The 11,696-nt window shown below is 42.0% G+C and overlaps 1 long non-coding RNA gene across 1 annotated transcript; it reads right to left on the bottom strand.

Annotated features, from left to right (window-relative positions):
* Positions 1-2,150: 2,150 nt before the first annotated feature.
* Positions 2,151-6,476, bottom strand: LOC134461786 (uncharacterized). Its single transcript, XR_010037415.1, has 3 exons — positions 6,249-6,476; positions 4,694-4,873; positions 2,151-2,715 (listed from the first exon to the last, which is right to left on the bottom strand). It is a non-coding gene; the product is annotated as an uncharacterized LOC134461786 (long non-coding RNA).
* Between the last annotated feature and the right edge of the window lie 5,220 nt (positions 6,477-11,696).

Below are 11,696 nucleotides of genomic sequence, written 5' to 3'. Positions count from 1 at the left end.
TTGTGAATCATTTCTTTTGCTTTCGTGTCGATTACGGTATTTTGAGACATTCAGAGCGCAGAACAGATCCACAAACAAATGCATGCCGATTTGAATCTGAAGACCGGCAAAAACCCTCAGTTCACGGAATATCCACCAGATGGCACCTCTATATACGGCTCTGCTGACAGCCATACGGCTCTGCTGACAGGGAAATGGCATTGCCTAGCTGTCCATGACAGAGGGGTGTTGTTGTCTGTGGCTGGATAGCAGTTGGACATGACGAATGTACATGCTATGCCAAAGGTAGGTTCAAGTTCGTTAAAAAGTACCATTGTATGCTTCTGCCAGTTTTTTTTTAACTTGTAGTAGGCGAGCTGTTTATTATGTGGCTAGCTTACTGTTTACTGGCAAGCTAGCACTCGTTCTGGTTTGCTACCAGTAGCTCAACGTTAGCTGTCTATTTATCTTCTAGTTCCATAAATATGGTTTTGCAACTTTGTTTTTGTTTTGTTTGTGGTATTAGCCATTGCCACTAGTGAGCCAGTCATTTTAGTTACTCGTGTATCCAATTTCATTACCAGCCAGCAAAAGCATACAATGGTATTTTTCTCAACAAACTTGAACTTACATTCAGCATTGCTTGATATGAACGGTGCCCATTTAAACCACACTGATTCTGGCCAATGCCAGATACAAACGCTCCTTCCTTACATTGACATGAATGAAACATTTCGCCCTGGGTAGGCTACAATTGGCCTTGCATTCACGAGTCATACTTCCAGACATCCCAAGTTACAGAAACTCGTTTCAGGGAGATGCTTATCGAGCCTCGACACCCCGACAAACAAAACGGCATTAGTGTTTAAACATTTGTATGGTCATGTCTTTTCTATCGTCCAGTCTGCATGGACATGAACACCTGCCTACTATTTTTCCTGGGACTTTCTACTCTGAAGTGGGCTGAGCTCGCGCAATCTATTTGAAGTATTCCAATCCACGCATTCTGCACGAGTTATATCTTTCTCTATCCAGCATTTAGTGTTGCCACACGTCCCTGATTTTATGGTCTGTCCAGGTAAATGGAATAGCTGTCCCGGTGTTTCATAATGCATGTCTTCATGTTACCCCATTGAAATGAACACATATCATTAATGTTTTGCGTGTCAATGTGTCCCGGTTTTTTACCACTGAAATGTGGCAACCCTACCTGCATTGCCAATTACAAAAAAGCCTGCTAACTTGCATAGTCTAAAATCAGGGAGATTTTATCTGACTCGCGGGCATCAGGGAGCCACTATCAATATCAGGGAGGTAGACTTGTGATGTCTGTACTTCTAGGCCCAAACAACTCTTTAGTACAAACAGACAATACACAAAGTCAAATGTGCACACACAGCAGCCTAGTTAGCCTATATCCTGGTTCTAGCTTATGAAAAGTAGCCTATAGGCCTATGAAGTAAAAGTAAAATCTGCTATCCTTTACACAAGATAAGACAACAGGAAAGTTGACCAGTCTTTAAGTTTAGACCTAGGCCTACTTGCTTCTTATAGGTACAAAAGATGTTTAAGCTCCATCTGTTTCACATACTGTAAGGTAACAGATATGAGGGTGATTTGGAGAGCTGGAGGGTTCCTTGGGGTTCATAATATACAACAAAAATATCCATCACATTTTTGCTCAGGCATAATCTGTTCATTTTAAGAACCACGCAAGTCTGTGTAGCTAAAACAAAGTTTATTAAACGCTTAAAAGCACAGCATCAGTCTGTTTTTTAGTTCCAGGTGTTAGAAGCAGATGGCCTTGGGTTGTCTGAGTAGTTGGTGGTAGATATGCACAACCGGCACACTCTTGTCCCAGGAATACATGTAAGGTGCAGGTCATATCATATGAGACACAGGGTATCACCACCAATGCACAATAGCATGCAAATAAAGCACAGCAATAATGAAAAGGTGTTAAGAAAATAATGCAGTAAACACAAAAACGTACATTTGCCCATCACTGTAGTCATGTACAAAAACTCATCAGCAAAAGAACATCAGCAAACTACAAGGTAAATATATCACAAAACAAAAACAGGCCCAATGCTCATCATCCAATCTGTTGAGTGTGACAACATAATTTGATGTTTTGATAAATAAACATAATTTAGATGAATACTTTTTCTACTGCCTTCCCCATGAAAGGGTTACATCACCTCTAATAAAAAAGTACTAAAGCAATAAGACTGTTAGACATAATGTGATGCTGTAATTGTACAATGGCACTGCAACGCAATTGGGGGTCACACGTGGGAGAACCTTTGCTCAGATGACAGGTGTTGCCTGGCGGAGGGGAACACAAACAGTTTTGAACGCTACGCTCGGTGTGTGCATGATAAACTTCTGTCGTGTTTCATTCCTGTTAATGACTATTGCATACAATGCTGACTTGGCGTACTGCTACTGTATGCACTTCAACATTGTGGTGAGCCACAATTAATAACGTTCAGAAAGAACACGTCCAGTTTGCTTATTCATGTATACAAGAGATTCCACCGGCTGAGCAAGCTCGTCAGATTGGTGTCAGTCAAGCAACGCCTACGGGGCTTCAAGTGTTAGGCTTAGTTTCTACTGTATAAGATACTGCCTAAAGTTTGGCAAAAGACAAAAAACGCAGGTCTTGAAGAAAGGAAGGACGAAGGAAGCAGCACTGTTGCCTCCACATCAGCTCTACATCACCACTGGGAAGACCTTTAAGACAATAAAGCAAAACAAAAAAACAGGAGTCAGAACACATTTTCACTTTTTTTTTTAAATTGAAGCCATCATGACCCAAAAGTTCCAGACTACCCAAAAGTGCTGGCAAGCGTTAATATTCACCTAGTATTCATAAACCTGTATTTTCTGGATGAAAACATTGTTAATATATGCTTGTGATATTTCATAACGAGCCCATTCTGAATTAGGGATAGTTTAACATTTTCTGGTCAAAATGTTGAATTGTAACTTACTAGATATGCATATATAAAGTGTATGGGTGGGGAGGTAAGGGTCAGAATTGTGTCCCCATTACATTGTGTGTGTGGAGTGGGGGGTCGTTTAAAATGTCAACACTCCTGCATACATACTCTGCAGTCTGAACTCTTTGCTGCACTATGTGTACTGGCCTCACTGAATATTTATAATAAACTGTACTCTAGTTCCAAACAAGAGAATAGAAACTATAAGCCATGCATTCACTTTTTCATGATGAAAGTGTCCAGTAGATGGCGTTAATGCAGAGTAAAAAAACAAGGAAACTACACTGAGACAAAATTAATGAACTGTTCCTTACGATTTTTCTTATACTGTATTAAGATATAAATGAAGAAATGAGAAGTTTACCCAAATCGGACAAATATAGTATATGGTGCATACATTAACGACATAAAAACTTTTTATCTTCTTTCTACCAAACTTCTTTCTCCTTTCTCTTTCTCCCAAACAAAACGTTTTAATGGAACATTAGTTGTAGACTATAAGCTTACCACACTTAAAAATATAAAAGAGGTCAGTCTGCAGCCCTGCCTGTCTGGATATGCCTGTAAGACAATCCATACAACCTCCATAAATACTATACATATAATAACTCATTAGACATCCATATTTGGCAATATGGACAACATGGAATCAACTCTCCAAATCAGGAATTAACATACCATTTTTTTGTGCACACTTTGAGACTAAATATGAGTGTGGGGTAGCAATCTATGATACTGTGCACAACGTACATCACATTACATTACACACTTAGCTGACTCTTATTCAAAGAGACGTACACTAGATATTTATACAGGGCATTGGTTACAGCCAGAGCCATAAAGAGGGAGAGTCGGGCAATCTCCACTGTGTCCTAGGGCCGACTTCCGCATTAGTAAAATTAGCCATTTTAGCGTCTCAGAACTGCTTAGCGATGCGAATGTTAGTGCCTAGAAGTGGGCGTAGCACACATCAAATGCAATGCGATGCAATGCAGGGAATATGACAAGACTCGCTATTCGTAGTAATAACTTCAGATAAACATCACAGATGGTAAAACTGTTGTGATTATCATTACAGAGACAGTTGATAGTTTACATATTTGTGGTGATTACCCCGCAGTATAGTTCATTAGTCCTTATTTTTGGCTTTTTATGTGATGGTTCTATGTTGAGTCTATGGAAAGACAGACGCTTTAGGCACGACCTCGATCTCGTTGAAAGGCGGGGCTGCAATTTAACTCCTGGTCCTCCATTCGCGTAACTCTCCCTCTGTATGGCTCTGGTTACAGCCACTGAAGCAATGAGGGGTTAGGTGCCTTGCTCAAGTAGCCATGGAGGGAGGACTAGAGAGAGGTAAGGGAGGGATTTGAGCCTGCAATCCCTTGTTGTAAAATCAATCTCCCTTTTACCTTTCTGTTCTACAAGTACTAGGAAAGATCTGGCCAGCTCTGATATTTGGTTTTTAATCTTCTTTCAAAATGGCGAATTTTTATGTTCTGCTGGTATTTGTATTAGAGTAGCATTAGAGTACAGATGTCACCTGAATCACTACCAGCTCAATCTGTTCAACAAAAAGTTATTGTACAGCATGGTTGTGGAACACCTGTTTGTGAAGCACTGTTGTCAGTAACGGGACATTTAATTATCCTGATCTTAGTTACTATTAAAAGGTGTGTAATACTTACATTAATCAGGTATGTAATACTTACATTAACCAGTACAATGAGCCCCTCATATTTCTCTGCAAAGTGGACCATCAGCGGGAGAATGACACACTGCCATGGATGACACGTCCTCTTGTCTTCTTTTCCGTTTTAGCATGTTTAGTTCAGTGGGAAGAAAACCATAGCCATCACCAATCACTGCATCACCTGTGATCATAGGCTGGTCTGTGTAGAGAGATAGAGACAGTGGTTGGGTGAATGAAAATACAGCATGTCTGAGATTTACTCCACTTACAATACTCACTGTACAACTAATGCAACAATACATGAAAGAAGGGTTTATATTAATTGCAAAATGAAGGGCAAACAGCCAGCTATGGTCATTAAAAAAAATCACCATCTATTGAATATAATTGCATTCATTCTGCAGTCGTACGAATGATAATGTGTTGAGGGCAATTTAACTTCAAATTACCCTAGCCTAACACACGCTCTTATATCTTTCATATCACAATAAGCTTACTTACGAAAACACTCACATACGAACAGTTATGATGTGTTCAGACTTGACTTTGCTGTGTTAACAAGACACATCATCACACTAGACTGAACATACAGTAATAGGTGTTAACTTCCTTAGTTATAGGCTATCATCATCCAGACCTGTCCTGCGTGCAACCTGTCCTGATGTTCAGATGCACATCATATCAAACTAACATAATTTTTAGATACTCCACGATCCTGAACAACGCTTTGACGGACTACTACATACATCTAGCATGCCATGATCATCATGCCGCATGCAGTGAAAGCTGGAAGTGGAACAAGCTTAGCCCACTCCACCGGCATCCAGAAACCAACCATTCGCCTACACCCAATGCGTCCATGGGATGCCAAGATAATCACGCCAATCATGCCAAGATGAAACAGTTGGGACTTTGGGAGGGGGAAGTAGGGTAAATTACATGAGCCCAATTTACAATATCATCCGATCATGTTTTAATCCGTCTCTGATCAAAACCTGTCACGGGCCAACCAACACCCACGCTATCAACCAGCACAGCAGCTAGCAGTGGGCAGTTCTTATCAGGTACAGTAGAACTAGCTAGATAAGGGAGCGGCTAAAACGGTTCAGTTTCAGTCTCCAGAAAGTCACAACACCAAATTCCACATCCCTTGCCTTCTTTCAACAGCCGAGAATAAAATGCACCTTACCTGACACTTCGGCGCACTATTTATTTATGTATAGCTAATTTTGGGCTGGTGGTGGCAAACTAGAAGGAGTGCTAGCTTGCTAGTAAGCAGTAAGTTAGCCACAAAATGTATACCTACATACAAATTGAACAACCCGCAAAAGCATACCGTGTTACAAAGTTACAAACACCATATTTGTAGAAATAGAAGATGAATAGACAGCTAACTATGAGCTACTGGTAGCAAAACATATTTGAGGGGGATAAATCGGAATTACATAGGCAAAATGTAATCTAGGCATGTGATTCACAATCTACGAAATATCTAATGGATAATACGGAAATACACTGAAATATACATGAATACCAACGTAAAATGATCTAAACTGTAATATTTGGTAACTTACTTTGGTCATTTATGCTCACAAACACAGGATTACTTAAGATAAAAGGAGGAAACTTTCGGAAGTTAGGTAAGGCAAAATCAATGCATCTGAACTAAAAACAAAGATGGAGGGATGCGTAATGTCACATCCTGAACTAGCGATGTCAAAATAAGAGTCCTATAGCTAAACTAAGGAAGTGCATGAAAATAACCAGTGAAAACAACTAAATGCCCATAGCCCTTTCTACACTCATACAATGGGACTTTTTTACGAACTTGAACCTACCTTTGGCATAGCATGTACATTCGTCATGTCCAAATGCTATCCAGCCACAGATAACAAGATCCCTCTGTCACAGACCGGACAGTTAGGCAATGCCATTTCCCTGTCAGTAGAGCCGTATCCCTGTCAGCCTGGCACAGTGCCATCTGGTGGATATTCCGTGAACTGAGGGTTTTTTGCCGGTCTTCAGATTCAAATCGGCATGCATTTGTTTGTGGATCTGTTCTGCGCTCTGAATGTCTCAAAATACCGTAATCGACACGAAAGCAAAAGAAATGATTCACAAATGCAGAAAATATCCACGAATGCAGGAAAATGGTGTACAAATGCAGACTGCACACACAAAGTCAAGCACATTTGTTTCCAAATTAGAAAAATATATTTAAAAGTTAAAAATATATAATATTAATAATAAAATATTAAAAATATATATTTGTATTTTTTGATGACTATTTATAAATCTTGCATCTTCATGTGTGTATCTCGCTTTTGTATTCAAATCTGGTACTGTGTGTTTGTGGACCGTGCAGTGAGCTCCGAATGTCTCAAAATGAGTAATCGACACGAAAGCAAAGGATATGATCCACGAATGCAGAAAAGATCCTCAGATCTTGGAAATTGGTGCATTAATGCAGACTACACACACAAAATCAAGCACATTTGTTTCCAAATTAGAAAAATATATTTAAAAATTAAAAAAACATATTTGTATTTTTGATGGCTATTTATAAATCATTCATCTTCATGTGTGAATCTCCTCCTTTTCATACAAATAGTTTAGGAACAATTGGATCTCCATAAGGGTGAGTCACTGCTGAGACATCTGAAGGGACAGGCTGAGTCACAACAGCACTACCAACAACATGCAATTACACACACGCGCGCGCGCACACGCGCGCGCGCACGCACGCGCGCATACACGCACGCATACACGCAAGCACGCACGCACGCACGCAAGCACACACACACAAATATATAGAAAGGGACAGAGAGCGAGGGGCACACACACACACACACACACACACACACACACACACACACACACACACACACACACACACAAATATATAGATAGGGACAGAGAGCGAGGGGCACACACACACACACACACACACACACACACACACACACACACACACACACACACACACACACACACACACACACACACACACACACACACACACACTATCTCTCTGTCACACACACACACACACATACAGAGATATCAGCCCCTTTTCCTGCCCTGCTCTGTTTACACCGAATTCCGCACCACTGCCCTCGTTGGCATATACAGGAAGCTCGCCACCTGATACTGTAGAATTCCGCGCGTCACTTTCCCACGATGCAACATTAGTCACTGGGAACATCACTCTTCATCACTCTGACCTCACCTCATACTCATCGCGAATGTAGGCCTACATTGCACACTAAACTTGGCACAGGCTATGTTTAAGATGATGAAATCTGATTAAATTCTCAACTTTGGACTTTGACAAGAGGGCAGGGCTGCTGCTAGGGTTTTGGACACCCTAAGCATAACCGGTTAGAAGCCCCCCCCCCCTCATAATTAAACAATAATAATAATAATAATAATAATAATAATAATAATAATCTAGTAACTAATAAATATATGTTTTTAAAAAATGTAATTCAATACTTTTTTCATGAAGTGTTTTAGTCAATGTCAATCTACTGTTAGAGGCCCCAATTTTTCAAAGTGGTTGGTGCCCCAAGCACTGATTGGTGCCTTAAGCCCTCTGCGTACTCTGCTTCTGTGTAGCGGCGGCCCTGCTGGTGGGAGGTGAGATATGTGTTGACCTACAGTATCTAGAATGTTTTTATGTTTTGTGTAATAGAATAACCGTCATGGCCCCATATGGTTTTTTTGCAGAAGCAAGGAGTGCAACTCACACACTGCTAGCCGATGCAATAATTTGTTTATTACTTTACATATATACAGGTGATAAAAGTGCAAAATGGTTTCGGTCACCAGACCTTCCTCAGAAAACATTTTGCACATGTGGGTAGCACTTTTATCAGTTGTATATATGTAAAACAATAAACAAATTATTGCATCGGCTACCAGTGCACGACTTCCCATCCTTGCTTCTGTGGTTTATCGCTTTGGTACCAATGCACCCATAAGCAGGGGCGCTGACAGCTTTGGCCGGGCCCAGGACAAAGTCATCTGAAAGGGCTCCCCAAGCCCCATAGATACAATGTAATGAGGACCCAACTCTGGGCCCCCTCTCTCCCTGGGTCCCAGAACAACTGTCCCCTTTGTCCCCCCCCTGTCGGCACCCCTGCCCATAAGGACTGGAGTTACTGGCACTCCGACACCCTTTACGTCTTTTGTTTTATATGTTTTCATACAGTATAGTGACACCAAAGAGAAATTGCTGTCAAGACAGTAAACTCTATTCCATTCTGTGTCCCATTCTATAAAGTATGAAAACAAAACCATTTTGAAGCCATTTGTTGGTGGCAAAGATGTTTTTGCACGTCTACTGAGCGAATAAGGCCCCTTCTTCTGAAATATGTATGCCTTCCCAGTTGTAGGCAAATGTATGGATCAAGTCAGATCAACATTCTTCTGAATACGGTTAAAGCACATAGGGCCTACTGCATGTGTGTATTCATATGTGTGTTTTAATGTGTATCTGTTTGCATGGTTGGTTAGATGTGGTGTGTATGTGTGGTGTGTGTGTGTGTGTGCGTGCGTGCATGTGTGCGTGCAGGGCTGCAGACAACTTTGACCGGGCCCAGGACAAAGTAATCTGATTGCCCATCCCCACCCAATACATACAATGTAATGCGAACCCAATTCTGGGCCCCCTCTCTCCCTGGGCCCGGGAGGGAGAACTGACTTCACCTGTCAGCCTCCCTGTGTGTGTGTACCCGGGGACGTGCCTTGTTGCCTTGTCACCAGGCTAGGCAGACAGGCGCTTGGGGCCCCCAGGCCCCTTGATGGTGAGTAACCGCTCACACTTTGTTACAGTAGTGGCAAATTTCTTTCAAATGTTCCTTGTGCTTCCTTGTGCAAGCACAATTGGCAGTGAAATGGGGATTGCAACTGCTCTGTGCTGTGTTGGATGGTAAAAAATAAAAAATAAAAAAAAAAATAAAAATAAAATAAAATAAAATAAAAAATAATTAAAAATAGTTATTGTCTTAATTCAAAAAGCGGATGGCTTGAGGAAAAAAAACTTGTACGCAGTCTCTCTGTTCTACATCTAATGGAACGTAGTGTTCACTCCTTTGACATTTCGCTTGGGGCCCCAGCTGAACCTTGAGTCGCCTCTGTGTGTGTACCTGCATGTGTGCATGTGTGACTGGCTGACTGTCACAGTGCTATAGCTACAGCGTGGGAGTGTGTTGACATGAAGTGGTAGGGGGTGATTCTGAAGTGACAAAGTGACACATTCCCTGCAGTGTGGGATAGAGCAGCTGTCATTCTAACAACCTTGCCAGCCACCTCCATCTCTTTTCTCTCCCTCTCTCTCTCTTTTTCTTTCTTTGCCTCGCTCTCTCTCCCTTTCTCTCGCTTCCTTCTCTCCACTCACCTTTCCACCTCCACCTCCACCTCTCTCTCTCTCTCACTCACTCTCTCTCTCAATCTCTTTCACTCTCTCTCTATGTCTCTCTCTAAGTCTCTCTCTCTCTCTCTCTCTCTCTCTCTCTCTCTCTCTCTCTCTCTCTCTCTCTCTCTCTCTCTCTCTCTCTCTCTCTCTCTCTCTCAGTACTAGCAAAGCCACATAGATGCATTGAGCAAAGAAAAAAAACATTTAAAATACCCTTACATACAGACATGCTGCGAACACACACACACACACACATACACACACACACACACACACACACACACACACACACACACACACACACACACACACACACACACACACACACACACACACACACACACACACACACACACACACATACAGATGTAGGCTGCTGTGAGGCATGTTACAGACCCTGTGCATTCTGAGTAGTCTTCACTTGCCAGGAAGCCAATTAGACCTTGTGGCATCCCCACTGACATTTGTGTGTATGTGTGTATGTGTGTGTGTGTGTGTGTGTGCGTGTGTGCATGTGTGCATGTGTGCGTGTGTGTGTGTATTTGTTCACACTTGGACCTTGTCTGTCATATTTAGGATGAACAGTGGGCAATGATTGCAGACACACAGTAAACAAGTGCCACACTTTCACTCCACTTTCTCTGTTCCACTCTACTGATCTGTTTTGAATTCTCCCACTTCTTCCTCTCTATTTCTGCCATAGTTATCTTTCTCTTTCTGTTCACCCCTTCTATTGCCCTTTCTTTCCCCTTTCTTTCTTTCTTTCTTTGCAATGGTGTGCGACTGTTTGTGTGTGTGTGTGTGTGTGTGTGTGTGTGTGTGTGTGTGTGTGTGTGTGTGTGTGTGTGTGTGTGTGTGTGTGTGTGTGTGTGTGTGTGTGTTCACGTCCGTGCGTGTGTGTGTGCATGTGCTTGCACTTGTGCACTTGTGCCCGTGTGGACGTCTGTGTGCATCTCTGTGAGTCTGCAAGTGCGCCTGCACGTTTGTGAATGTCAGCGTGAACGTGTGGCTCATGCACAGTGGCTTGCAACACAAAGAGCACAGATCCATGAAAGAGATTACAAAATACAAGGGGATTTTTCGCCAATGAATAAACGCATCAAGTTTAAAATCAGGGGGATTAAAACAAAGGCAAGCAAGGAGCATAATGGCAGTAGTGTGTGCACCACAGCACTTCCAGAAGCCATGTGTGTGTGTTCAGGGCTGCTGGCAGTTTTGGCTGGGCCCCGGGACAGAGTCATTCGACGGCCCCCCTCAAAGCCAATAAATACAATGTAATGAAGATCCAATTCTTGGTCCTCTCTCTCTCTCTCTCTCTCTCTCTCTCTCTCTCTCTCTCTCTCTCTCTGTCACTGCGTGCAAGGTGTCAATTTCTGTGCAGTGTAATGTACCCTTTTAACTAGTGTCACGATTCAAAATAAATGGATGTTAAAAATCAAAAATCTCCCTCTCTCCCTCTCCCTCTCCGTGGGCCCTGAACAAAAAACCCATGTGCCTCTCCCTGTTGGTATCCCCGTGTGCATGCATAAAAAGCAATCTCTCCTCTTACAGTAAAGCCAAACAGCTTGACTCGAATCCCTTTCTTCCATGCTGTGGGTAATTA

The sequence above is a fragment of the Engraulis encrasicolus genome, chromosome 13 (assembly GCF_034702125.1).
Source record: "Engraulis encrasicolus isolate BLACKSEA-1 chromosome 13, IST_EnEncr_1.0, whole genome shotgun sequence".
Lineage (NCBI taxonomy): Eukaryota > Metazoa > Chordata > Actinopteri > Clupeiformes > Engraulidae > Engraulis > Engraulis encrasicolus.
The sequence above is the reverse complement of the archived record's forward strand: the minus strand, read 5'-3'. Positions and strand labels throughout refer to the sequence as shown.